This window comes from Sturnira hondurensis, unplaced genomic scaffold (assembly GCF_014824575.4).
Source record: "Sturnira hondurensis isolate 20B ecotype Veracruz unplaced genomic scaffold, ASM1482457v3 Scaffold0006655, whole genome shotgun sequence".
In the NCBI taxonomy this organism is placed as follows: Eukaryota; Metazoa; Chordata; class Mammalia; order Chiroptera; family Phyllostomidae; genus Sturnira; species Sturnira hondurensis.
In genome coordinates this window covers 1,915,992-1,943,562 of record NW_028079286.1, presented here as the reverse complement: position 1 = coordinate 1,943,562, position 27,571 = coordinate 1,915,992, and the positions used below count along the sequence as shown (strand labels likewise).

The window sequence follows — 27,571 nt, the reverse complement described above, 5'->3', positions numbered from 1 at the left end:
TGGTGGGAAAAGTTCAGCTCCCTCCCACCCATTATAAAATGTGCTGCTGTTTTTGGTAAACATACTCATTCCCCATAAAGAGAAAAGAAAAAGGCACAACGATCACTGCGTTGTGACAGAGTATGTATCATTAGGGACTGCCCTTCGCAATGCATTAGCTTGAGACACCCCTTCCTGGTATAGAATTCTTTGTTGGCCTTGCACAGACCTAACGTGGCTCCTAAAGAATGGTGGGCCCCCACGGACGCAATAGAGAGTAGGACAGTAGCTGTGCACACACCAGTGTTGCAGGAACATGTGAATGGACTATTCCAGTTACCCTCAGTGCTTTTTAATTTGTTTTTTCTAACCACAGAATGGCTTCTATATCTCCAAGGTTAACTTCCTGTACCCATAAACCAGATGGTTCTAATTTGGGGGAAACTTTCTTTTCCTTCAGTCTTCCTCCTCTTTGAGGCCTCTGGTTAATACCCGTGCTACCTATAGTTTGTACCATCTGTGAGCTCTGAGCTGAGGAGTTGACATTTTGGGTTAATCAGTACTTTTAGAATGAATTATTAGATGTGATGAAATCTTTGAGAACAGACATCCAAATTCTCAGGGCTGAGCTTCGCAGTAGAAGAGGTGATTTAAGACACCAGGCAAAGGGATACAGTACTTCCCTCTTATCCATGGGGGATAGGTTCCAAGACCCCCAGGGGATACATGAGACTGCAGATCGTACCAAACCTATATACTATATTCTTCCTATACAAATCGTGCGTACCTATGATAAAGTTTAACGTGCAAGTTAGGCACAGTAAGATATTAACAGTGATAACTAATAATAATATAGAACAATTATAACAGTATACAGTGCTAAGACTTATGTGAACGTGGCCTCCCTCAGAATATCTCATTGCAACCACCACTAACGTTCAGTAAACCGCGGAGCGCCGCTCACGTCAGGGGCTCCCTTGCTATTTGTTGGTATGGGCTCAATGCTTTTCGGTGCAACACTTCGCTGTCACTTGGAACATGTTTGCGGTCATGTCTTCCACCCACAGATTTCATGCTTTTTCTATCTTAACTAAATACTTACTCTACTCTGGGGTCATAACTTTTGCAGTTCAAGGTGTGGCAGCAAAAATAGCATAGATTTCCTTTTCTTCTTCACAATCTCATGGATAGAAGATTTGTTCTTACTGTAGATTTTAGTAACATAGCATCTATTTTTTCCCTTTTATTTATTAAGTAGAGAACTTTCATCTTTTTATTCAGATAAAGAACTTTAGGGCTCCTCTTTGGCATATCTGAATTGCCAGCATCATTACTCTGTGCTTTGGGGTCATTATTAAGGAACATAGGGGAGATTCGAGCATGAACACTGCGATTCTGTGACAGCCAGTTTGATAACCCACGCAGCTGCTGAGTGACTAACGGGTGAGCAGAGTATTACGGCGTGGATACGTGGGACGAAGGGGCAGTTCACATCTGAGCAGGATGGAGTGAGATTTCAGCCACTCTGAAAATGTGAGATTTAATTTATGAGTTGTTTATTTCTGGAATTTTCCATGTAATGTTTTTGGACAACAATTGATGGTGGATAACTGAAACCATGGGAAGTGAAACTGAGTAAGGGGGCACTATTGTAGTACATGTGGTCAGAATAAGTTGTAAAAAGAAAACGAAGTTACATAAAAAAAGGGGAAAGTTAATGGCTGAGGATGGATGAGGAAACTGAGGCTGAGAGACCAAGCAGTCTGCCCTGGAACCCATGCTATTAATGAAGTGCTCCCATGCCCCTGCATAAGGAAGTGATCAATATGTACCGCACATAAATACTGTGGAGAAGAAATCGTGGCAGTGGAGCCGAAGTTCTTGTGGAGAAATGCTGTCTTCAGCGGGGCTTTGAAGGATGTGCCAGAAGTTAGAGAGAAGGAAGGTTGGCACCTCAGGTAGGAGGTGCATAAGCTGTAGCACAGAGGTAGAGACTGGGAATGGGCGTCACAATGGGGGTGCATAGAATGCTGTCCTGACCAGAAGGTCTGTGATCAGAAAGCTGTGACAGTTTCCTTATGTTTGATAGACCCAGTTGCTGCGAGGTCCCCATGGCCAGACTGGACCAATTAGAATTTGCTCCCTGGGTGGGCATCGATAGCAATTTCTTGGAGAAGCACTGCTTGGATCTGTGTCAGGAGCTTTATATGCCGTGTGCTGCCTAAGTCCTGCATGGTAGGAATTTTTCTGATGAAGCTAAGGCAGAACATAGTGAGGAAACTTGCTGAAGGCCTCACAGTTAATAAGTGCAGAGCGGTGACTTGAACCCAGAGCCAGCATACTTGACACAGTGTAGGCCACGGCCTCCAGTAGCCTTCCTGGTAGGCTTAATTGCCAATAACAGGAAAGATGGTCGAAGCAGCTGTGGTGGTGACCAGTCTAGAGATGCTGGCCTGTGGCAGCCAGTCTAGGGAACTGTTTGCTGCGTTGTGGGATGGGCGAGGGGGGAGGGCTGTTGAAGAAATGAATGGGTTCCAGAAAACTGGTTCTAGACCTTGCTCAATCATTAAAGCTTGGAACAGCCCTCAGCTAGTTATGCTCCATTCTGGGCCTCATTTCTTCTTTTGTAGATAGAGGTGTTTTAAGCAGATAATGACCACAATACCAACTTCAAATGATAGCATCTTTTTTTTATAATTCTACAAAGAGGAATCTAAATTTTCAGCCTGTGAGACTGATATGTCTTTAGTAGAAGGAAACATTTAGATAGCTGGCTTGAGGTGGAGGTAAGGCAGGTAATTTAAAAAAATATGCATTGATATCGAGTATATGATGAAACTTTGAAGAAGAAATATTTTGTAAGACGTTAGGGCCAGTGTTCTGAATTTGGCTTGTAAGGTGAAGGCTAAAGAAGATTAAGCTGCTTTCTCAGCCTAACCTCCTCTCACTGCTTGAGGTGAGGACAGCCGCCATCCCCAGGTCAAGGATCTTGAACATCATGCTCTAGCTTTGATCTCCTCCATACAAGCTATTCTACCTAAAAAATATAATATAGTAAGAGAGGGCATTATTTAACATCTTCCTTGTATCAGGCATCTAATAGGCACTTTACCTGCAGTAGTTTTCTCATAGAATTCTCATGACAAGCCAAGGCAGGCTTTGTTGTCATGCACTGGCCATTTCTCTCTCCCTCCAGTCCCTCCAGGACTCTCACCATGGTCCTGGCCACCAGCCATCACCTTCTGCCCGGGCACTGATGTGGTCTCCTGACTGGTCACTCTGCTCCCATCCTGCTCCCACTACGTCTGTCCTCAACACAGCAGCCACAGCGATCCTTTTAAAACACAAATCAGATCATGTCACCTTGCACTGGCTTCCGTCACATTCAGAGTCCTCTGTGGACTGGCTCCCTGATTTCCCCTCACTCACTTCACTCCATTCCCCCTGCTCTCTTTGGTGAAAGCTGAGCATGCCTGGGCCTTTAGGATCTTTGTCATCTTGCATTCCCACTTCACCATGGGTAATCACTGTTGTTTTTGTTGTGTTCGTTAAGAAGTCCTTTGTGCATATACAAACACATGCAAACATTTATTAAGCAATATTTTAAAATCTGGGAAATGAATTGCAGCCTATCCTTCTCTGCAGATAAAAGCCCCTGTTTGTTCAGTGAGTTCTTGCCCAGTCTCTCAGTCAGGGTGGAGCACTTGCTCGATGTGGCTGATTCCCTCAGAACCTCTGTGTGGACAGAGTCGTCGAGCATCTCAGGTCTAAGTGCTCAGCTTCCCTGGCAGCTTCTCAAGACTTCAAAGTTAAAAGTGGAAAACTGAATCAAGCCATTGAACTAGACCCGTTGGTTCTGATACATTCAAATAATATAGAAAACTACCATATGACCCAGAAATTCCCCTTCTGGGTATTTATTTGAATTAACCCAAAACACTAATTTGAGAAGATATATGCACATCTATGTTCATTGCAGCATTATTTACAGCAGCCAAGATGTCCATTGATAGATGAATGGATAAAGATGATATGGTACTTATATATAATTGAATAACCACTCAGCAGTAAAAAGAATAAAATCTTGCCGTTTACAAGATGAATGAACATGGAGGGTATGATGCTAAGTGAAATAAGTCAGATAGAGAAAAACAAATACCATGTGATTTCACTTATATGTGGAATATAAAGAGCAAAACAAACAAACAAGCAAAACAGAAAACTCATGAGAACATTTTGATGGTTGCCAGATGCCAGATGGGAGGGGAGTTACGGGACAGGTGAAGAGGTGAAGGGGTTCAGATGTACAAATTGCCAGTTGTAATAGCCGTCCTGGGGGTGTAAAGTGCAGTATAGGGATGTGGTCAATAATATTGTCGTAACTATGTGTGGTGTCGGATGGATGCTAGACTTACTGGGGTGATCACTTCACAAGTTATATACATGTCTAATCACTACGTTGTACACCTGAAACTAATATAGTATGTCAACTGTAATTGAAAAATAAAAAATATATTAAAAATAGAAGGAGGGAAAAACATATTTAGAACAGATGGAATGAAACAGAATGATGCAAAATTAGCATGAGATCTGGATATGGGTTTGCAAACTATAGTTTATGGGCCAAATCTGGCCCAAATGCCTGATTTTTAAAATAATGTTTTATTGGAACACAGCTGTGCTCATCATCTGTGGCTGCTTTTGTGCTGCAGTGACAGAGCTGAGTGGTTGTGACAGAGACCAATGGCTTATAAACCCAAAATATTTACTACCTGGTCCTCTACAGAAAAAAAAAAAAAATTTCTGACCTTGCTGTAGAGTGAGGAGGAAGGAAGGGAAATACCTGCTGATCAGCACGTACTATGTGCCAGGCTCTGAAGTAGGTTCTTTCACTTTGTTTGTATGACAACCCTATGGAAAAGCCATTACTGGTCCCGTTTTACAGATGGTGAATCTGAGGCTCCAATGCTAATGACTTGCCCACAGTCACTCTGCTGCTCAATGTGAGGGGTGGGATTCCACCTGGGATGTCAGACCTGACTTGGTTTTCTTTAAGAGATATAGTCACATGCCAGGGGAGTTAGACACTAATCCCATACATACGTAGGTGAAATCTACTTAGAAAACCCGAAACCACTGCTGGCTTAGTAAGTGAGCAGTGCAACTTCTTCCTCATAACCTGAAGAGAAATGAGCTGCCTGGTAAGTAGCCACTTGTCCGAGGTGGGGAATTATTGGTGCCAGGTTAAGAGCTATATGACTCCTGAAGGGGACTTGCAGAATGCAGTGCAGTGTGGTGACATCTCAGTGAAGCTTTTAAGAGACCTGTCCTTTGAGATATAGCGTGAGGTTCATTTGTCATATCACAGTCTTCCTGCTCACACTAAGTTCTGAAAACTCATCCTGCAAGACGTGACTCCTTTTAGTTGGACTCCCTGGTACCATGCTGATGGACGCAAGACATAGCTGATCCTCTTTTCCCCAGTAAAATAAATCTCTTCAAATACCAGATGATGGCATTTCAACCTATAGTTCCATGACTCAGCTGTTTTTAGCATTTTATCTCAGAGACATCTGTAACCCGATTTTAAAGACTTCTTTGGAGCAAGCTAAGGATGTCCTCGCACGTCAGTTATTTCAGACTCAGTGTTGCAAATTTTTAGCTAATTGCTAGTTCTTTGTAACTAGGCTGTGTGAGTGACATTCAAGTCTTCGGTGACAGCACAGGGCAGCCACCACTGCTGCTGCCCAGAAGTGCAGCTGGGAAGTGGCTGGTAATACAGGGTGACATGAACGCAGAAGATGCATGGTCCTGGGACAAACTTGGCACTGATTTCTGTATTTCTTTTCCGAGAGATAAAATGGCCCAAACAGGACCCATCCTGTCTTTTACCCCCATTTTGACCTTATGTTGACACATCAATATTACCACACTAACGGTAGAAATCATTAAATAGGTTGTCCTGAATTCTCTTTTCCTTTCTTCATTGTGGTAAACAAAACAAAAAACAAAAAAACATGTAACATAACAGTTGCCATTTTAACTATTTTTAAGGCATAGGGTTTAGTAGTGTTAACTATATTCACATCAACGTGAAACAGAGCTCCAGAACTTTTCATCCTGCAGATCTGAAACTCTCTATCTGTTACATAGCAACTGCCTTTTCCCCCTCCTCCCCCGCCCCTGGTAACCACTTTACTTTCTTTTTTATGAATTTGACTGCTTTAGATGCCTCTAATAAGTAGAATTATACAGTATTTGTCTTTTTGTGACTGGCTTATTTCACTTAGCATGATGTCCTCAATGTTTATCCCTGTTTTAGCATATGACAAGATTTCTTTTTTCTCAAGGCTGAGAGATATTGCACTGTGTGTGCATACCGACTTCTGTTTATCCGTATACCTGAGGGTGCTGATTTGGCTTGTTTCCCCTCTTGGCTATTGTAAAAACTGCTACTATGAACATGGATGTGCAACACATCTGTTCAAGATCCTGTTTCAGTTCTTTGGGTATTTACTCAGGAATGGGATTGATGGATCATATGGTCATTTTATTTTGTTTAATTGTTTGAGAACTCTCCATACTGTTTTCCATAGTGGTGCTTCATTTCATAAGGGATACAACAAGAGTGTATAAGAGTTTGAATTTCTCCACGTCCATACTAATATTTGTTATTTTCTGTTTGTTTCTTTTTAATAGTAGCCATCATAATGGATGATATCTCATTATAGTTTTGATTTGCATTGGTAATTAGTGATTAGTGATGTTAAGCATCTTTTCATGTGCTTATTGGCCATTTGTGTATCATGTTTGTGGAAATGTCTATTCAAGTCCTTCACCCATTTTAAAATGGGGTTATTTGAGTATTTGTTATTGAGTTGAAGGAGTTCTCTATATATTCTGTATATTAACCTGTCGTTACATATATGTTTGGGAAATATTTTCTCCCATCCTACAGGTTACCTTGTCACTGTTTATTGGGTCTCTTTTTAAAAACAATTAATTAATTGATTTTTACAGAGAGGGGAAGGGAGGGAGAAAGAGGGGGAGATAAACATCAATGTGTTGTGGCCTCTCATGTGCCCCCCACTGGGGATCTGGCCTATAACCCAGGTATGTGCCCTGACTGGGAATTGAACTGGTGACCCTTTGGTTCATAGGCCGGCACTCATTCCACTGAGCCATACCAGCCAGGGCCATTGGGTCATTTGATGAACAAACGTTTAAGTATGATCTAGTGCCATTTGTATGTTTTTGCTTTTGTTGCCCATGCTTTTGGTGTTATCCAAAAAAAATCATAGCTATGTCCTATGTCATGGAGCTTTTGCTCTGCATTCTAGGAGTTTTGTAGTTTTAGGTCTTAGGTTTAGGTTTTTAAGTTTCTTTTATTTTATCTCAGTGTGAATACCTCTTATATTTTAAAGATCTCACTGCAGACTTTCCTGTAGCATAGGATACAGCTTCAAGGCTAGAGCTAAATTATCTTCTGGAATTTGTGTCTTAAAAAAGCAAAACAAACAAAAAAAGCCCACTTGGTTATTCTTTACCTGATTTGTGATTTGACTAACTCCCATTGAAACACAGCTGTATCTTTCTCTTTTTTGCATAGTTTATTTTTTATTATATTTTATTGGTTATGCTATTATAGTTGCTCTGATTTTTCCCTCTTTGCTCCCCTCCATCCAGCAACCCCCACTCCCTCAGGCAATCCCCTTACCCTGTTCATATTCATGGGTCATGTGTGTAAGTCCTTCAGCTACTCCATTTCTTATACTGTACTTTATATCCCCGTGGCTATTCTGTAACTACCTATTTGTATTTTATAATCTCCTCACCTCTCATCCATTTCTCCACACCCCAGTCCCATGTCTTTATCTTTAACCTTTGATAGTTTAACTATGATGTCCCTTGGAGAGGGCCTCTTTGCATCCATCTTATTTGGGACTCTCTGTGCTTCCTGAACTTGCATGTCTATTTTCTTCACCAAATTAGAGAATTTTCAAAAAATTATTTTAAAAAATACATTTTCAATTTCTTGATCTTTGTCTTTTCCTTCTGGCAGTCCTATAAATTGAATGTTGGAATGTTTGAAGTTGTCCCACAGACTGCTAACACTATTTTTGTTTTTCTGGATTTTTTTTCTTCTTCTTGTTTGGATTGGTTGTTTTTTGCTTCCTTGTGTTCCAGATCATTGATTTGATTCTCAGCTTCATCTGCTCTACTTTTGTTTCCCTACGAATTCCTTTTTATTTCAGTTAGTGTATACTTCGTTTCTGACTGGATCTTTTTATGCTGTTAAGGTCCTTACTAAGTTCCTTGAGCATCCTTATAACTCGTATTTGAACTCTTCATCTGATAGATTGCTTATCTCCATTTTGTTTAGCTCTTTATCTGGAGTTTTAATCTGTTCTTTCATTTGGACCATGTTTCTTTGTTACCTCATTTTGTGTTTCTATGTATTAGGTAGAGCTGCTTTGATTCCGTGTCTTGGTTGCGTGGCCTAAGGTAATAGGTGTCCTATATGGTCTAGTGGCACAGTCTCCCCTATCAACCAAACTGGGTACTCAAGATGCACCCAGGACACCTACTACATTTATATGGGTTGAGTATATCCTCCTCTTATAGTTGAGGCTTGGTTGCTGTTGGCAGATCAATGGGAGGGATTTACCCAGGCCAGTCAGCTGCAAGGTTTGGCTTTGACCACTTACCACCAGTCTCCACCCTCAGTGCAGGATCAGCTGTGTAGGAGCAGGGTGGTGGTGATCTGACATAGTCTATAGCTGTCCACTGGGTGTGATGGCTTTGGGGTTTCCTGGGCAGTGCAGACAATGTCAGTCCCCACCTATGTTCTTCCTGGGGCCACCCTGCCTGGGCTATAAAGCAATCCGAGATGGCTGCTACTTGTGCTGGACTTGGAGATTCCCAAGCAAAGCCAAACTGTGAATCTAGGCTGCTAGTTCCAGGCCTGGGCCTCACTGAGGTCAGCTGCTGCTTGTTTGAGAAGATTTAGGACACTGTGAAGCCTGAGTCAAGACCATTTATATGGAAAAGCAGCTTGGGCGGGCCATAGGTTGGGTGGGGCAAAGTGTCTGGGGATCTCCAAGGCAGGCCAAACAGTGTTAGCTGCTATTGGTGAAATTGTAGACATGGCACCAGTCAGCTGGCTCTGTCGGGGGAGGGTCCAGAAAAGGGACAATGACCTCTCTTCGCCTGATGCCAGATACCTCAGCCTTCCCCTGCACGTCACTGGTGACCCTCAAGCCACTTTTCCAGTGCCAGAGCCCAGAGGGAGTGAGTCAGAGTAGGTAAGTTCACGTGTGGGTTCTTTAAGAGAAAGTGCTTGAGGTTTCAGCAGTTTCTTCCACCAGCTCAATCCCTGCTGGTTTTTGTAGCCATAAGTTGTGGGGACCTATCTTTATGGCACTGGAACCCTGGGCTCGGGGTTCTGGGATGTGTCTGTGACTCCTCGCTACCCGAATTTTTATCCACCACATGTGTATATGGGACCAGCCCATTCTGTGTCTTTGCCCCTCCTACCAGTCTGGATAGATGTGGTTTCCTTGATTCTGTAGTTGTCATACTTGTATTAAACTCCATTTCTGTAGGTTCTGAGTGATGGTTGTTCTCTATCTTAGCTGTAGTTATGTTGTGGTTGTACAAAGAGGCAAGCCACGTCTGCCTATGCTGCCATCTTGACAGGAAGTCCTGTATCTTTCTTTATTCACCCAAAGAAACTTATAAGCAAAGTCTGCTATTAATTCTGTTCTCGCTTGCCTTTGAAATTTCTGTTACATCAACGGTGTGCCAGTGTTCCCAGTGCTGGTGGAATGGTAGTCTGCTCCTTGGTGATAATAATGATCTCTTAAGAGGGTCCTCTCAGGTAGGAAGCATTTTAAGGTTACTAGATTCCACTGTTCTCGGTGGCATTTTATTTTTGCATGTGTCTTTTCTTTCACAGTCAGTCTTCTTCCTCTTGTCTCTGAATTTTCTGTCTTTTTTACATTTCTCTCTCATTCCTTTTCTTTACTTTTCTCATGAACTTTATAGATTTCACTCTGTTTTCTTTTTCAAATTTCCTTCCCCAAGAGTATCTTTCACTTTATTCTTCTAATGTTGTTCTAGAGGGTCTCAGATTCCAAAAAGGAGATCTCTGTGAGTTGGTTCTCCATCACCATTCAGGCTTGAACCACTGATCTTTTTTTGCACTTCTTAGTCTGAGAAATATGTATTCAGAGAGTTTGGGAGTTGTTTAGATGCAAGAATAAAGAAAATAAGAATTTAGTTTAAATGTATAGGAAAACCAGATTCTTAAAGAATTGGGCAGGCTTAACTTTGTAATTAAAAAAGGAAGATTTAGAGCCCTAAATGATCACACATTGAACATGAGTTGATAGTTCAAATGAACAAGAGGTATAATAGCTGAACGCCATAGGAACTCTGAATACTCTATGTCATAGATGGCAAACACAAGGCCGTGGGCAGAATTCGGCCCTCCACCTTGTTTTATCTGGACCGGCACCTTGTTTCTACCTGGCAGCAGCACCAAGCTGTCCCTTAACTGTTAAGGAGTAGTTACATTTATACAGTCCTGAAATTATACTTTGCCCTTTGAAGGCAACCTCAAGGCTGATGTGGCCCCTGGTTAAAATGAGTTTGCTCTATACTATGCACAGTCTAGAACTTAAGAGATATATGACAACGTAATTCTAGCTTCTGTGCCTACTAAGCACCAAGTGGAAAGTCATACAATGGGAGAACAAAGGAAGCCAGGTAATAACAAAAGTAGCTAGACCAAGCATCACAGAAGGGGGACTGTTTGAGCTGGGCCTGTAGGGAGAATTTAGATAGTGAGAATTTAGATAGCTGGGATGAGGAGGTAGAATGTTAGTGACAGAAGCTTTGACATAAGCCATATTTGAGGGCAAGAATATTCATGGTATGTTTGAGAAATAGTAAATGAGCGATAGATGCTGGGAGTTTTTTAGTATAGGCTAAACCTCTATAAACAAAGAAATCTCAAAATGCAATAAGGTAGACTTTTTCTTTCACATAACAAAAAGTAAGCAGACAGCCCAGGGAAGACAGAGGCCGTTTAAGGATCCAGGTACCGGCTCCCTGTTGCTCTTATATTACTATGGCTCACCAGGACTGCATCTTTGTTCCAGCTCACCAAAAGAGAGAAGGGAAGAACACCCAGCTCTCTCCTTGAAGATATGACTTGGAAGTTGCCCTTATAACCTCTGTTCTTATCCCATTGGCCCTGACTGTTGTATGACGTCACTTAATTGTAAAGGAGTTTGGGAAATGAGCCTCCAGTCTCTGAACACTGGGAGGGAGATGTCTCTTAAGCCAGCTGCTAGTGAGAATGGGAGCTTGTTGAAGGGAAGGGGAATATAAAGTTAGAAAGAAACATAGGACCAAAATATGATGGACTTTAATTGCTAGTGTTTGCACAGCACAGACACAAAGTAAATACCTGTCTCACAAATGCATGAACAAATGAGTGAGTGAATGGAATGTTATCATTCAGTTTGAACTTTATCCCGTAGGCTAGGAGTTACAAACTGAAATGACTCGAAGAGGGTGAGACAGGTAACATAATGAGTCGTACGGCCAAGTGTGCGTGGGGAGTGATAGGGTGGCACCACTGGGGAGTGAGTGCCTTGTGTACAGGGAGGCCACTAGCCCTGGTCAGGGCACATACCTAGGCTGTTGGTTCGATCCCCTGTCAGGGCAGGTATGGGAGGCCACCAATGGATGTTTCTCACATTGGTGTTTCTTTCAAATCCACAAAACATATCGTTGGGTGAAGATTAAAAAATTAAAACAAATAAAGGGCAGCCACTGTTCAGCTCCTGGTGACCGTTGCATGAAATGTGGGTCCTGTGTGGCAGGATCTTGCAATTTAAAGAAAAAGAAGTGGGGAAGCTTCATTTTACGCGACATCTCCCATTTTCTAAATATTTGGGCTGAACAGTTTTAAATCAGGCCAAATGAAACACATTTATAAGGTAGATTTGGCCTTCAAGTCACTAAATTGCAATCTTTGTGAACACGAGGAACTACTTAAAATTTTGGCCCAGACAGGAGTTGCTGGTTTAAAGGAGGTTAATCGGTAATGGTTTGCTGGATATTCCTCTATGTCAGTGGTTTGGCTTGTAGCGGCACATTATAATCCCTGGGGAGCTGTGAACAAATCCCAGCCTCAGGCTCCACCCCAGACCAGTGAAGTCAGACTCCGGAGCTGTGGGTGTTTCCCGAAGCTTTCCAGGCAGCTCTGATGTGCTGGCAGGGCTGGGGGCTAATGCTCTCGGGCTGATTCGGAAGGGTAGTGCAGGAGCCTGCCGTGTGGTACAAGGGTCTGAACTGTGGTTTTGGACGGGGACTGAGGAAAGAGACAAAGGTGGAAGACGTTGTAAAGAACAAATCAATAAAAATCTGTGGCTTTTTTAAAATCAAGGAGTGGAAGAAAAGGTTCAAAAGAGTTGAGATTTCTCGTTGAGGTTTGGGGGAAGGGAGATGTAAGGAGTTTAGCATATGGTTCCCAGGGACACAAACTTAAGATACACAGTAGATGAATGGGAGAAAAGTAAATGTTATCTTACACATAAATGATGTGGCCAAATTCAAGTTGAGAATTTTAAATTCCCATAACATAATCCCAAAGATTCCCAAAGATTATCCTTCTAAAGGATAATCTTTTGTGTATATTTTATTTGTTGCAAGCCAGGGAAAATCTACGAATTAATATTGCTAATAGATTTGTTGAGACCGTATGACAAGGTCATTGCTCAAGGTTGAGGGAGAATAACCACAGGAATTCAGAGTAAATTCCTTCCTGGTTAATGCCTTTGTGGTCAGTTTGGTTTCCACTGAGCCTTAGTGGGTCTCGAGGCTTCATCAATGATGACTTACCACCACCTTGAGGCTGTATGCAGTTACTGCAGCTAGTTTTCAGCTTCTGAAATGTTGGGTGGGCCAAAAAGTCTGTTGAGTTTTTTTCCGTAAAATAAGAGACACATTTTTCATTTTCACCAATAACTTTACTGATTTTGATATTTTGAGTAGGTTGGCTATCTCCCACTATTGGGTTCTAGTGGGTAGAGGCCAGGGGTGCTGCTAAACATCTTCCAATGCATAGGACAGCCCACAGCAAAGAATTATTTGGCCAAAATGTCAATGGTACCAAGAAACTTTGCAAGACACTTTTGACACATTCAGTAAGTCACAGGACCTTGCCCATACAGTACACAAGTATTTTTTTGCATTTCAGTTACATTTATATCTTTCTTGAAAAAATAAAGCCTAGTACACAGAAAATGTTGCATATACTTCTTCCATCCTCAATATTAAAATGGCTGCACAAAAATTCACTAATTTTGAAAAGTTTTTTAAAAAATGCACACTGATATGACAGCTGTCACAATACAACCTAGCAAAATTTTTCTGAATGAATTTAAAGATGACTAAGCACTACTAGAGCCATTGTAAAGCAAAAAATATAATGAACTTTTTGGCCACCCCAATATATAGGGAAGGTGCAGGGGGGTTTTTTTGTGTGTGAAATTTTAAACATTAAGATGAGAATAGTTGTTATTTTCTTGGTATGGAAAGGCCATATGATTAAGTAATACTTTGTCATTTCAAGATGATGGCAGTGCCTAACCGCATTGGACAGCAGCTCTTTTTATAGTGAAAATCAAAGGAGGAGTGAACTTGGTGTTGCAGTTCCGAATTTAACTAAAGTGATTACTAGGACACTAGTGAATTCTCCTTCTGTCTAAAGGAATGACTGTGCATCAGTGGTAGGGTATCGTAGAACAACGGTGATCAAGGAAATCAAACCAAGCCTTCACATTTGTTGCCCACTTGTAACATGTTATGCAAAATGCTGAGACGTGTGTTCACTTAACACATTATCACATTTAATTATCAAGAAAAATAATCCTCTTTGAGGTGGACGCTCCTGTTGTAAACCCGTTTTACCACTGAGGAGAAAGGTGCACAGGGAGGTTAGAAATTACTCAAGAATACAGGACTTGAAGATGGGAGCTCTGGGCTCCATTCACAACCCTTCATTTTCTAGTTATGGAAACTTGAGTCAGTCTCTAAAAGTTTACTGTTTAAGTCTCCCAGTCTTTAAATGGAATGTTAATTTTGTTTGTCACGCCAATGCACAGATTATTGTAGGAAATTACAAAGAACAAAGGCTTGTCGTGAACTCGGAAGACCACATAAGTAATAGTCTTTTTGAATTTCTATGAACCCAGGGTATTAGCGCCAATAGTAGAAAGAGCTAGAATAAGAAACTTAAATCTGCCTCTAAGTGGCATTGTGACCTCGGTAACTTAACTTCCTGAGCCTCAGTTGTTAGAAATAAATAATAAAGAAACTGAATGGGATGACCTATAAGATACTCCTCAGTTCTGAAATTTTAGGAGAGATTGACTATGAGGCACATCTAAGAGAAGAGACATTTTTCTGTAGAATATCCACTAGAATATATCACTTCAATGTTATTGGCTTTCTGTTCTGTGGAATTCTGGGTGGATTCCTCTTAGAAGATCCTGATGGTGAGTGAGTGTGAGGCCGTGACATTAATGAGCCTGGAGGTATGACATTATTCATGCTGCTTTCCCAGCACTGTCATGTGAGAGGAACCAGACATCCTAGAGGAATTCGTGGCCTGGCTAGAGTTTGTAAGATGACAAAAAAAATCAGAGATAATGGTAACAGCAAACACATGAATAACCAAGTAAGAGTTACTGATGTATATAGATTAGCCTGAATTTGTAGCAAACAAGGTCAGCTAAAGGAAGCAGATCAGAAACATTCATGTTGGCAGAGTTGCCGTCGTCATGTCTTAAAAATACCTGTGGGCATTACTCTTTGTGCTCTGTTCCGGTAATAGAGGGGAAGTCATTCCACAAGCCTGGGTTCTGTGTCAGGGTCACTCGTGGCGTTGGACCACATCTGAGGCGGTGGATCTCACCATGTAAAGATCACTGGCCAGGAGCTTGCATGGTGAAGAGGTAACTTTACCCAGGAAAGGTGCTGCCTGCCACCCAAGGCCAGGTTTTCCATTTTTTGGATGATCAGGCCCCATGCCTTACTTTTTAGGAAGCCAATGGCTCCAGCATTTNCGGTAATAGAGGGGAAGTCATTCCACAAGCCTGGGTTCTGTGTCAGGGTCACTCGTGGCGTTGGACCACATCTGAGGCGGTGGATCTCACCATGTAAAGATCACTGGCCAGGAGCTTGCATGGTGAAGAGGTAACTTTACCCAGGAAAGGTGCTGCCTGCCACCCAAGGCCAGGTTTTCCATCTTTTGGATGATCAGGCCCCATGCCCTACTTTTTAGGAAGCCAATGGCTCCAGCATTTGCCTTCCTTATTTAACTAGGAATAAAGGAAGTTGTTATTTTCTTTTCAATGCTTGTAAGATAATAGAACTAGAAAGTTGTCACTTACAGGTAGTGCTTTGATATTTCCGGATTTGTCTGTAGACTATTTAGCTCTACTCACGTGAGAAAGGTGAGTGTGTGTGAGGGAGAGAGAGGAGAGAGAAGGGGAGAGAGCGAGAGAGCGAGAGAGCGAGAGAGCAAGAGAGCGAGAGGTGTATATCACAACTGGCAACCTAGTACTCTTGCTTTTTCTTCCTCTCTGAGCCCATTACCTTATAAAAATAGAGCTAATAAGTTAAATTAATAAAAATGTTTTATTTTGTTTTCTTTATGTTTTTTTGGTAACATAGAAAAGACTATTGTTACTGTTTTGTTAAAGCCTTTTTCCTGAGCTTGCACCTGTACCCACTGCATCTTTGGTTTTATGTTGTTTGACGTGTGCCATTGTGTTTAGGAGACCACAGCTGACCCTTGAACATACAGGTTCTAACTGCACAGGTACACTCACATGCATATTTTTTCCCTAAACATACAGTTGGCCCTCTGTATCTGCAGATTCAACAAACTGTGGATTGAAAACAGTATTTTTGATCTGTGGTTGGGAATCTGTGGATGCAGAGGGCTGCCTTAAGATTTTGAGGACTTTTGATTGTGTGGAGATCAGCACCCCTAACCCTCACATTGTTCAAGGATGTACTATATTGACCAGAGTCTGCTTGATGGGATACAGAGCCCACGAAAAATCATATTGTGCCCACTTGTCTCTTTAGACACACTTTCATGTAAGGGAAGTAAGACCTGAAGGAACTCCAAGACTAGCCTTGTTCAAGGTACCAAAATTATGCATGTTCAGAAAAGCAGCAGATAGAACTCCGTGGCAAAGGAAAAGGTGCGTTGGGTAGGAAGAGATTTTTGGAGACAGTAACCGGTGTGGGTCTTCTGTTGAGCTGGATGGCGGGGGAGCGTGCAGGCCCAGAAGGCAGGCTCTCCAGCCATGTTGCCGCTGTTACCACCTACCACCTGTGTTACTTTGAGCAAATGCCTTGACTTCTTCGTGCCCCCGTTTGCTCCCCTGTAAAATAGGATTGAAAATGTGCCTTCCATATGGAGTTGTTGTGATGAGTAAATGTGTTAAAATAGGTAAAGGGCTGAAAGTATTATCTGGCACGTAGTAAGCATTTATCAGCTGTTAGCTCCTGTGGTTGTTATTGTTGGCGTTATTGCTAATATGGGAGCAGAGGGGGCGGGCCATGCTGCTCCTTCTGTACCGGACAGATGCCTCTGGCATTTCAGAATTCAACGCCGCCACCCTGTTCTCTCCCCCACCTTCAGCCATGCGGTCATTGTGAGGCTTCAGCCTCCTTCATGTCTCACAGTAGTTAAGATCGCCTCTCCCCCTTCCTGGGGCCGGTGACGGTCACCCCACATTCCTGCACCCCTCTCCTCTGTGAGACTCTGGGTCTCCTGCCTTGACAGATGATTCTCATGCTGCATTAGAGATAATTCTTCTCTAATTGGCCCAATAATTTTAGTTAATGCACTTCTCTGACAGCTTAGGAAGTTTCTGTAAGGGAATTTATGCTATAAATGTCTGTTCAAACAAACACAGGCAACCTTCTAATTTATAATATTGTCACATAACAACCTTATAAATAATATGTACTTATTTACTTATAATTTTCATTTGCATATATTATCTTTATAATTATGTGCTTATAAATAATAATCCCACAGCACTCTTTAACCAGAGGGAAGGTCATTACAATGTATTCTGGGAAGTAAAGGGAAGGGCCTCCAATAGGTTTAGAAATGTCCCTCAAACCACTGACTCTTGAGGACGGGGAAATTTGAAAGGTGGGTTGGAAAGTCAGCAGTAGGTTGGGGAGATTTGGTGGCAGAGGAGCATACAGCTAAAAGAATGCCAGTGTTCTCACTATTTTTTAAAACATAGTGTAAAAAATAATAATAATGTGTGATATTAAGATTTAATAGATTATTATTCTTATATGTAAATAAATTAACAAATAAAAGGAGTCTTAAGAGTAAAAGCTTGGGAACTGCTGACCTGCATCACCCCACACCACACTTCGATGATATCACTGTGCTCTGACGTGTGTAAGGAAACAATTTAAGTCATTCGTTTATGTGTGAGCTCCAGGCCTTAACGCAATGTCTGATATGTACCAAGCTCTCAGTACAGAGTTATGAATAAAAGCCCCATACACATGTGTGCATGTGTACGCATACACGGAGTATGAACAAAGAGGCAATTTAGCCTTTACCTCAGCTAGACCAATGCTACTCAATCTAGGTAGTTTATACAATTAGCTAAACCAATAGCACTCTGAAGTTTTACAACATCCTTAAAACCTCTAATTCTTTTTTTGAATTCTAGAAATTTTGCCGAGAGGATGTCCCAGAATACTTTTAAGTGAACAGTTAGAACTCTCTACTTGCGGACAAAAAGCTGAGATCTTTTGGCTGAGCTTCCTATTGGTTTTGTGTTATCTCTGAAGTACTTAATCTTTCCCAGCCTCAGTTTCCTCATCTGTAAAATGGGAGGCATTAGACTAGATGGTATCTAAGGTCCTTGAGAAGATTGGGCCTGTGCTTCTATTATGCATGGGAACTCTTCTTATTTTCTCTTTTGCAAGCAGATGCACTTAGGTAGCACCGTTTCCTATCTTCTTGGCCCTAAGGATAGCACAGCAGCTGAACGGTTGTTGCCCTTTAATGACTCATGGCCTTGAAGTTCTCTGGTAGAAAGTTGGCTATTTTATTGCTCATGCAGCAAGATAAACTCTACTTATGGAATTCCATTTTTTTTCTAAAAAGATGAACTTTCTTATTACTAAAGAACTTTATGATCCCTAGAGAAAAGTTAGAATGTTTAGGTAAACAGCTCAACAATCACAGGTAATCTTTTGAGCAACCTTAGCCTTCTACAGAGAATCCCATCTAAACACATGCATTTTCGTTTCAGATATTTGATTTACAAGGAGGTCTTACTTAATAGGAAGTATTTAGATCTAAACACAGGAATATGGCATTTTCAGCTTGGCACTTCAGTGTTGAAGTCAGTATTATGGACATGCTGGGAAATAGTGTCTATTAAAAGTGATTGCTATCCACGACAAGGTAGGGGGAGGTTTTGCCCTGTAGAAAAAGAGAGAAGGAATAGAAAGGGAGAGAGAAAGGGAGAGGAAGGGAGGGGAGCAAAAGAAAGGGGAGAGGTTAGGAGAAGAGGAAGAAGGCAAAATAACAGTAATCAAGAAGGAGAGAAGAAAGGAGTGCTGAAAAGAGAACACAGCCCTGGCTGGTGTGGCTCAGTTGATTTGAGTGCGGGCCTGAGAACCAAAGGGTCACTGGTTCGATTCCCAGTCAGGGCACATGCCTGGGTTGCAGGCCAGGTCCCCAGTAGGGGGTGCACAAGAAGCAACCACACATTACACATTGATTTTTCTCATCCTTTTCTTTCTTCTCCCCATCCCCTCTCTCTAAAGATAAATAAATAAAATCTTAAAAATAAAACAGTGTAGGACCTTTAAAAAAAGAAAGAGCAAGAGTGTAGGGAGAATTATCTAAAACAGGTGTCTGTGATGGCGATGGTTGAAGCTGGGCGGCAAAGCGTGAGCAATAGTGGATGTTACTAGCCTTTGTTTTTCTCCCTGCGACCCTCTTGGGAGTAAGCCTGGTTAGAAAGGCAGTCTTGTGTAGTAGTTCAGAGCTTGGACTCTGAAACCAGATTACTTAATATCTATTTAATGGCTTTATGACCTTTAATTAATTACACAACTCCTCTCTGCTTCAGCCTCTCTATCTATACAACAGGGAAATTAATGCAGATTAAATGGCTACTTAAGTTATTAGAAAAACAACTGGTAGATAGATAGTCAGCACCCAAATATTGTTATTTATAATACTGGGTATGAAAAATCTACAAGTAAGGCATTAAATGATCATAATCCTAAATTCTAAGGTGTGAGCAACTCAGATTTGGGATTTAGAGGCAGATAAAGATGATCTCACTGTAACTTTAATTTGCCTCTCTCTGATGATAAGTGATGTCGAGCATTTTTTCATATGTCTGTTGACCATCTGTGTGTCCTCCTTAGAGAAGTGTCTATTCTGATCCTGTGCCCATTTGTTAATCAGGTTGTTTGTCTTCCTGGTGTTGAGTTGTATCATTTCTTTATACATTTTGGAGATTAACCCTTACCAGCTATATCATCAGCAAGTATGTTTTCCCATTCCCTGGGTTCCTTTTTCATTTTGTTGATTGTTTCCTGTGCTGTGAAAATGCTTTTTCATTGGGTGTAGTCCCATTTGTTTATACACTTAACACATAGACGCACACAACAGCGTAGTGGTAGCCAGAGGGAAATGGGGACGGGACAGGTGGAGATGCACAAAGGGGTAGAGAATGGACAGAAGAAGACTTTGCTTGGGGGGATGGGTGCACAGATGCAGTGTGTAGATGTTCTTTTATTGAGTTACACCCTTGAAACCTGTATGGGTTTGCAAACCAAAGTCATCCTAATAAATTAAATGAATAATAATAATAATAATAATAATAATAATAAAAGATGATCTGATCTGCTCCTCTAGTGCTTCTGGAGGACAAGGGTGCTTGAGTCAAGTCAGCTAGGGTAAGTGAGCAAAGCTTCAGGGCGGTCCGACTACCCGGCAGGACCCCCAGCTTCACCCCACATAGCTGTACTGAGCTTGCCTGTGCTTCCTGTCTCCTCTAAAAAGTGAAGAGTCTGGGGCTCTTACAGCATAGGCTTGTGCAGGGATTAAATAACTTCCTGGCACATAAGTGCTTGATTAATATTAACCTACTATTATTTCCAGTTCATTTAATCACTTCTGTTTTTAATAGACTTTGGTGATCACGCATTTCAGTTGTGCTTCGGCCTTAAAATTGTTGATCATTTCTTTTTCAAAACCAACAGGGAGCAGCTGAACTCAAAGCCTGTGGGTTTGAGGAGGAAGCCCTTTCTCATTATGGGAGTCAGGGATCTTTCTGGATTCTTTTTTCTCAGTTGAAACCACTGTCAATAGCATTTGAAGGAGCTGGGGATTCAGCTCAGTTTATCCATTCTACATGATACTGAGTTCTGTGTAGAACTTCCCCCTGGTCAGTTTTAGTTAATACCTTTCTATGTCTCTCTTGCTTTCTCTTTCCAACTGACAGCCTTATAACTTTATTTTGGGATAATTTTATCAGAAATATTTTTATGTTCTAAAGATATCCCATTTAACCTTTAGAAAGAAGCTAAATATTTCATAAAACATTTCAGTATGTGAGTTTTGTTATGGAATCAGAGCTCAAACTGTGTTAAACCATTTCATTTTCTCTTTAATCTTTCTTTTAAAAGCCACACACCATGTCCTTCCTTCTGCCAGTTCCTCCTGTGGTTTTGGGCTTTGTAGGCAGAGATGTGGGTGAATGTGTGAGGTGGTGGAGTCCAAAGCACTGCTTTTTGTCTTGAACGTGTGGGGCTTACGTGCTGTAAGTCCATAGATGTGTGGCTGGGAGAGGCTGATTGCATTTGGGTGCTATTATGTAAAGATCCAAGTGAGTCATTTTGTGTAGGAACTCTGTGCATGAAAATGGGAGATTAAATACATATTTATTGGTATATATGTATATATACATGTATATATTAATAGATGTAAAATCTCAGTGCATAATTTTGCTTCTAAACTAAGTTCCAATTTTACCAGCTAAGCCTAAATAAAGCTTCCTTGTGGGTGGGGTAAGACTGCGGTTACTCATTGGTAGCCATTGCTAATGCAATGATTGGGTTCAAAGCACGTGTATCATTTTGAAAAGTTAGGCCCGATAATTCTTAATCTTGTGGCTGTGGATAGAGAAATGCGATTTCCTTCAGACCTGCTGATGGAGTAAGGCGGCGGGGAAATCGTTGCTAACTCGAAGGTTCAGCTCCTGCGCCCTCCATGTTGGCTCCCTCCCCCAAATGCCCACAGCAACTGGTGCCACCTGTGCGTGGGGACGTCCCTCATCCATCGCCCCTGAGGTGCCTAGCACAGTGCCATATGAGTGGTGAATAATCAATATTACTTATGTATTTAATTGAATTTATTGGGGTGACCTTGGTTCATAAAATTACGTAGGTTCCAAGTGCACAATTCTGTAACACATCACCTGTGTGTTGGATTGTGTGTTTGCCACCCCATCAGGTCTCCTTCCATCACCATTTATCCCCCCTTTACCCTCTTCTCCCTCCCCACCCCACTGTCCCTCTGCTCATCACCACACTGTTGTCTGTACCTGTGAGTTCGTTTGTGTTTTGGTTTTCTTCTTACTCCTTTCACTTGTCTCACCCAGCCCCCTAAGCCCCCTCCCCTCAACAGCTGTCAGTCTGTTCTCTGTCTGTGAGTCTGTTTCTATTTTGTTTGTTAGTTTACTATGTTTATTAGATTCCACACATAAGTGAAATCATGTGGCATTTATCTTTGTCTGACTGGCTTATTTCACTTAGCATGATACTCCCTGGGTCCATCTATGCTGTCGTGAGGGGTAGCATTTCCTTCCTTTTTATGGCCAAGTAGTATTCCATTGTGTAAATTCCATAGTATTAAATGAATGAAATAAAAGAGCAACTTGGAACTTGTTGGTTAGGGATAACTTTTAAAAATCATGTATCAAGCCCTAGTTTTACACCAGGCTTTAAAGTACATTTTCTCTTGAAATTCTCATGTAAACTCAAGGTACATATTGCTGTCCCTCCCTTATAGGTGGAGAATCTGAGATTCAGAGGCATTGAATAGCTCATTTAGTTTCCACTGTTAGTAAGAACCAGATGTGCCTGGAATCAAATTCAGTTTTGTTTGATTGTAGCAACTGTTTGCTTAACATTTTCTGCACCGGTTCACAATGAGTGCTGTTTTTTAAATATACCCTCTTCTGCTCCTCACAATTTATTCTCATTGAGAGGATTTTTAACCTCTAATTTCTGCCAGGGACTTGAATGAATTGTTAGATCGATGGGCTTTGTGATTTCATGTGATGCCAAGTGAGGCCCTCCAGGTTCAGGTACTGAGTCCACCACCTTCTAGTGCTACAGCACTGGGTAGGTCTCTTTACCTCTGGGGGCCTCAGTCTTACAAACCTGTGAAGTGGGGGGTGACAGTAGTGGCCACCTCACGGCATCTCTGTGGGACCCTGGGGCCAAACGGGCTGCTGTGTGTACGATACTATTAGGAGGTCCCGACACATGGTGAGTGCTGTGTGAAGAACAGTGTTGTTTCAGCTAGCACTGTTCAGATGAGATAATTCACCGAGTCCTTTAATCTTGGGATATGAAGAAAGGAGAAAGTACTTTTTAATGTTTAAAAGGCTCAACAGCAGAGGCTCACCAGTTTTTCATAAATATTGTAAAATTAGCTCCCTTTTTTGGTGTTCTTCTTGCCTGAACTCAGCCAACTTGATCTAGATGAGGTCAGACATCATCACACTGTCCACTGAGAAATATGAATCCTTTTGGGGGTGAACACACACACACACACACACACACACACACAGCAGACACCAGAAGGAAATGAGCAGTTCAGGTCACTGGCTGAACTACCTCCTGAGAACCCAGTGCCATCTCTGTGGTTGATCGAGTCAAACTCGTCTGTAAGCGAGACACTGGTAGACCAGGCTCATTCAAGCATATGCCTGGTTTAAATTTTTGGTTTAAATTTTATGTAAATTAGAAATGAACTTCACAGTGCTTTTGCTTGCTAAAAAGAAGTTGCTCTTCTCTTACCCTTACCCCACGCACATTTATGTTTCTTATTATGCATCTAGCCTCATCACAATCCCCTTTCAAAAAAAATTAACGGGAAATAGTGAATGTGAAGGAGGAAGGACTTAGAGTTCGGAGAACTGTACGTTAGCGTCAGGGCCGTGGGGCTGGGAGGAACGTGCTTTGCCTTCGCCTGGGTCCGACGGCGTGTCTCTAGGCGTGCTGTTTCTCCAGGCCAGTGCGGAGCCGTGAGAGAGACAGGCTCTGGAGTGAGATATGGGTTCAAGTCCCAACCCTGCCACTAGTCAAGTCACTCACCTTCTTTGACCGTCAGTGTCCTCATCTGTAAAATGGCCCTAATCAGCTCCACATCACAGACTTGGAGTGACAACACGGCATCTGCTTCCTGTTGCGTACGCCCCCTTCTCCGTTTTAGGCAAATAGTTTTTAATTTCAATTGTGTCTAACATTATGTAATTCTATAAAGAAGAAAACCATCCGCACGCTTTCAACTCGGTAAGGCAGAGAGCCTCTCTTGTTTCCTCCGGCACCCTTGTTGCCTGGTCCCACACCTGGTGCAAGAGGTTCTTCTTTTTGTTCCCGCTGCTCACGGCAGCCGTGTTGGAGGGCAAGAGGAACTAATAACCCCCCCTCCATTTGTGTTTACCCGAACTACCTCTGCTGTAGGAGAGAAAATAGGTCGGAAAATCAGTGAAATAATGGGTATTCTTAACCTGCCATCAGAGCATAGCTCTTTGCAAGACTCAAATGTAAATTTAATATAATATAATTTTCAAATGCATGTTAACCAGCTGAGGGCTCTAGCAAATTATTTTTTACAAACCTCCAAGTGTACATTTGCATGCACTTTGACTATGCTTCTTAGTCTTTAAATAGATGGATGCTTTAGCAAGTGTCAACGTAGGGTTTTTTCAAAGCACCTCATTAAGGAATTTTCAGAATGCAAATGTTTTGCGAGTGGGGAGTGTGTTGCCAACTGGAGGTAACGGGGCTACGAGGGCCTCCGTTCTCTCCCACGGTGGGCAGCCAGGGTTTCTTCCGGAGGCGGAATCCTGGCTCGGCTCCAATCAACAGTCCGCAGGCTCTCAGAGTGTGTATTACATGAGTATGGTAAGGGACATACCCGGGGGAAACAGTTAAGGGAGTGGCTGGCAGAGAAGGGTCACCCTGTGGGTGACTGGGTGACCCAGTGGACTGGGTCACCCTCAGTGGGGCCCTGGACAGCTTGACAAGGAGTCAGAGAAAGGTAATGGAAGGAGGGGTAGGAAGGAGCCAGTGAGGAAGCCAGTGGCGGAGAATGTCCGGAGAGAGACTGAACAGACAGGGCGTATCAGTAGGAGTTTGGACAATGAAGGCATTAAAATACAGCCTTTCAACAGTTTGTAGTCAGCCTGTAGGAGTGAGGTGAATGTGCACAAAGTGTGCTTTTTATGTAGTTCCATGGCAGCATTGGACTGTGTCCTGAGGGAAATCTAATTTTTACAGTTACCGTGACTCTCCAGGTAACCTAGAATATTAGAGAAACAAGCACAGGTAGGTCAAATGCTGAGAACAGAAACAAGATTGGGTGCAGACAGAATTCCAGTACAGGCAGCACACACTTCAGAAGAAAATCCAGAGTATTCCAACTCTCTATTTATTGTAAAACTTAAAAAAATGATTAAAATTACTTGAATTCAGTAGGCCAGTGCTTAGACATGCTTTGTTTCTTCTGAAATATTTTGTTGCAATGATATTTATCTTTTTTTTATTCCCAATACTGCACAGCAGTGGGCTTTAAACAGAGTGGGCACTTAATAATTATTTGTTAAAAGAATGAATGAGTGATCAATATTTGTTGTTAGTACTTGATCTGTATTACAAAATAACATTTTTACTTTTCTCCATTTTCTTGTTTTTGCTTACATCAGCCTCATTTCCCTTCATTCATACCCCAAAGACTCTAGCAGAGCTTCTGAAAATGAGCATCAAATATTCATGTACATGTCCACAGGTGAATTCTCCAGCACATCACATGGCTTGTTGGATCGAGTGGCACTTACTTGGTATTTTTTTAAAAAGGTTTTATTTATTTTATTTTTAGATTGAGAGGAAAAGAGGGAGAGAAACATCAGTGTGTGATTGCCCCTCATGTGCCCAGTGCTCAGGTACTGGCCCACAACACAGGCATGTTCCCTGACTGAGAATTGAACCGGTGACCCTTCAGTTTGTAGGCTGGTGCTCAATCCACTGAGCCACACCAGACAGGGCCATGTACTTGGTCTTTCTCAGAAGAGTGTCTCATGACATAGGGATCACTACACAGAGCCTTGGTGACAGCACACAGTTAAAGGGTCTGAGAGAGGTAGAGAAATAGCAGATGAGAAAAGTATCAAGAATCAGATGGATCCCAGTTTCACTTGCTTTCATGATTTCTGTTTATCCTCTTGTGACTACACACCTAAGCAGGAGAGGAGGAGGAAGAGGAAAGTTAAGATCTCCTTAAAAGGAGGAGTGCTTAGCTTTTTACTACGAGTTAAGAATAGTGATTGTCAGATTTTATTGTGATTGATGAAACTCTTCAGTACTGGCAAGAGAAGAGGTGAGAAAACGTGCAACAAATGAAAATCAGTGAGAATGAGCTGTGATCCAGAGGAAACCCAGAACAATGCCTGGGAAGGACCTCTGTCTCCTCCATGGTGGACAGCCTTGATGTTCCTGGCTGGCTGGGCTACAGGGAGAGGTCATCCAGAAAGTTTTGCTGGATCTCACGGCTTTTGCCTAATCTGTCTTTCACAGATTTCACCTTGCTGTGTGATTATGCCTCTGTTAGGAAATCTGAAACACAGTGTTTAGTGCTTCTTGGCTAAGACTGATGGCTTTTATGATGAGGTACCTATGCAGCCACACACACACACACACACACACACACACACACACACAGTTTTGTTTGCTTGTTTTTTGGAGGAAGAGAAGATATGAATATTTATATTTCAAATACCATATTTTATTATTTGTCTTTTGGGATTTAACCAATTGTTTCCAAAATAATTTACTTCTTGACTTAATTTCCACCAAACCAATTTATATATACAGATATAACAACTCAAGTTCAAATTCAATAATCCCTACTATTTAATAGTGTAAATACTATAAAATACTATATTCAACTCACAATTATCAGTCATCCAGACTCTGATATTCTGATGAGGTTCTGCAGATAGAAGTTCGTTTGATCAGCAAAGGCTATCTTATTCTCTTTTTCACAGAATATAATTATGAGAGTATCAAGAATTAGTACTCCAGTGGTAATGGGAAAATACAGTAAAATAAATTAAAAAGTGGGGAAACAAAGGACAATTGATAGTAATAAAATGTAACTCTTTAATGAAAAAACTTAAAAAATGAGAGAAAATAATTAGGGAGTCCATTTCTAACAGACTACCTATATGAGAAAGGGCAAAACTAATTACTTGGCATGGATTCGTAGCATCTGGAACAAGTTGCAATACGAAAAATTTGAATTTTTCTAAAGGACGGGTGTGATTGTCCTATGTTACTTGGCACAGGAGCGGTGTTTTCAAAAGGAAACTCTTGGGGCAGCACCCAGGAATCTGGGGAACGTGACATGCCGCTGCGTGGGCCGACAGACTTTCCCCGGAGCCTGGTGGGACAGCTGACTCCACTGCACGTGCCACAGGGTCCACCTCTGCTGCTCCCCCCCTTTGACTGACAGGAATGTGTTTCTCAGTATTATTTTTTCTGCATTTCTCTTTATTACTGCTCTCAATGCCACTTGTTTTCTTCTAATAATTATTTTGAGGCCAATCAATTGCCTGAGTTAAACGTTTATGAATCTTCAACTATTATGTAAGAGAAAACTTAGTGACAGAATGTAGTTTCCGAGAAGCATGATTAAAGAAAATGAGCCTTCACCTATTATCACTTCAGTCTCTGGATATCCTGTTAATCATTAAAAATATTATTCAAAATTAATCAAAAGGCAAATCTGAAAAACAGGTTAGTTTAATAGGTGAGTAAGTGTCACAGGCCATCTCCCTGAATACAAATGTCGTATCCTGTTCTTACTCCTTTTGACCTCCAGGTGGAGCTGTTTACCTAGTCATGGACAGCAGGCACCCAGCCCCATTTCCTTGCCTTAGGTTCATAGCTGGGCTTTCCTTTTTTTTCAAAATAATTTCCGTTTCTACAGATGTGTTCTTTTAAATGGTCAATAAATTTTTATAACTGCTATTTGAAAAATTGCAAGATTATTTTGATTTGTGCTTCCTAGCCAAGAATATTTCTTTATGTCTGGGACACACCCAAAGTCAAGTGTTTACTTTGTTTATTGGTTCTGTCTTTTCTACTCTTGCGTGTTACAACCCAGGCTCAGCCACAAACCTTTGGGCTGCCATTTGAACTCATC

General features: G+C 41.7%; 1 protein-coding gene across 6 annotated transcripts in view; it reads left to right on the top strand.

Moving 5' to 3' along the window:
- Positions 1–27,571, top strand: part of AKAP6 (A-kinase anchoring protein 6) — a 481,121-nt gene that overhangs the window by 203,365 nt on the left and 250,185 nt on the right. The window lies entirely within an intron of this gene.